General features: G+C 36.6%; 1 pseudogene; it reads right to left on the bottom strand.

Annotated features, from left to right (window-relative positions):
* Positions 1-2,058: 2,058 nt before the first annotated feature.
* LOC141319927 (GTPase IMAP family member 9-like) overlaps positions 2,059-2,115 on the bottom strand; it is a 4,271-nt pseudogene continuing 4,214 nt past the window's right edge.

Below are 2,115 nucleotides of genomic sequence, written 5' to 3'. Positions count from 1 at the left end.
TGTTCTACTCACTCCTCTGGTCTTATTTCAGTCATCTCGGTCCTTACATGACAGTAAGAGCTCACTATTTAAATAGAAATGTTAAACTGACCAACTAAATGAATTAAAGTTTATTCACATTTGTTTGTATCTAAACTGTTTTCCATCAGACCAACAACATGGAAGTGGAAAATGTGACGGTGAAAGTTCTCCTTTGACTTCCCAGTGGAAAAAGGAACCAGTTCTGTGATCAATGTAAGTTGTTCAGTATTTATTGCTTGTTTACGGAACTATTTTATTTAAGCAATATATCACTAGCAGTAGTGCTGAATATTCAGAAGAACATTCTCTAACCCTGATCAAACACACCTGAACATGCTGATCAATGTCTCCAAGATCATTAGAGAGTCACAGGTAGGTGAGTTTGATCAGGGTTGGAGCTAAACTCTGGGCAAGATTTGAGGAACCCTGGTTTAATGGATGTGGTTTTCAAAGTATGCTGTATTTTAAGTGTTTTACAGCGATAGTTCACATAAAAATGAAAATTGTGTCATCTTTTCCTCACCCTGTCAAACTGGTTCACATTCAGAACACAAATGAAGATATTTTGTAATGAAATGAGATTTCTGTCTCTCTACTGACAGTCAAATACTAGTTTGACATTTTCAAGGAGGTCATAAAGAAAGCCGGATGATTCTGGCTGTTAAATCTACATTTTCTGAAGAGACTCGATCTCTTTATATGACTAATGTTATGAAGCATGTTTGAGATTCGTTATGTTTGCTGATCAGTGTAAATATGGGAATAAAAGCTAAGTTAAATCTGAGAAAATTGAACTAAACAACCAACTTCATATGGATTAGTTTAATGATGTTTCTGAAGCATAAAAGCAGTTGTTGTGTTATAAATATCTTCACTGGTGTTCTGAAGATGAACAATATTTTTCAGGTTTGGAACGACATGAGAGTGAGGAAATGATGTTGATTTGTAGGTGAACTATCCCTGTAATATTACACATCTCCCATTTGAATGGCAACATTAAGACAGAAGAAACATCTTTACAAATAAGAATTATTTACACTGAGAAACTGAAGCATTTCTTATATATTGAAACTAATGTTTGGTTTGTTATTTAGTGCTTCATCTCAGGAATTTGTGGAACAATGGCAGAACACAACATCAGCATCAACAACTCAACTAAACCAAATTATGAGAGATATACGGATTTTATTAAATTGATTGAATATAGGAGTAAACAAAAGTATGCTGAACGTGTATTTATCTGGATTCTTTCAGCGGTTGAGATTCCAGTCATGATCTTAACTCTGATTGCTCTGGGTTTCCTCATCAAATCCCGGCCTGCTGCTTCAGTTTTTATCAGTAATTTGATACTTTCAGATCTCATACAAGTCATTTGTATATTAATACAAACAACATCATCACGGTCACCTGAACTGGAGACTGCACATTTCTATTCTTTGATTGTGGGTCTGTATTTTATGGCATGTGTGGCTTTTGAACGATATCTTCTGGTGTCTCATCCTATCTGGTACAAATCTCACCATTCACTAAAACTCTCCTGTTTTATTTCTCTGATCGTCTGGTTTGTGCCTCTGATCTGTGCAACAATAAACCCTCCTGATATGGATTTTAAACCTCTTCCCTTTTGTATAGCGTGTTTAATTCCCTACCCCATAATCATTCTGTGTTTTGCTGGCACTTGGCGAGGTCTTTCTCACTCAATATCACTGACGGATCTCAAGCGCAGATTAATTTTGGGCAGTTTGTTCCTGGTGCTGTTGACTTACACATTTCTCATTCTCCCGTATGTGATTATGTTTTTGACTTTTTATTTCATTAATTACAGTGCTACTTATAAGACTCTGTTATTACTTGTAAAGTTTGCGTACTATTTCCGATTGCTCCTGTATGTGAATCCACTTGCTGACTGTGTGTTGTACTTGTTCATAAGGCCTGATGTTGGTGGTTTAATGAAGTCTGTTCGCTGCTGTTGTAGACGTCAGGGTTCGAATCACAACCAGGACACCAACGCTGGAGTGAATCCACAAAACAGCTGCACTACTGTAGTGTGTTGTATTTCAGCTCCAACACCTGCATCTCATTCACTGAACACCT

The sequence above is a fragment of the Garra rufa genome, chromosome 1 (genome assembly GCF_049309525.1).
Source record: "Garra rufa chromosome 1, GarRuf1.0, whole genome shotgun sequence".
NCBI classification, from domain to species: Eukaryota; Metazoa; Chordata; class Actinopteri; order Cypriniformes; family Cyprinidae; genus Garra; species Garra rufa.
Note: the sequence above shows the minus strand (reverse complement) of the source record. Positions and strands in the feature narration are given on the sequence as shown.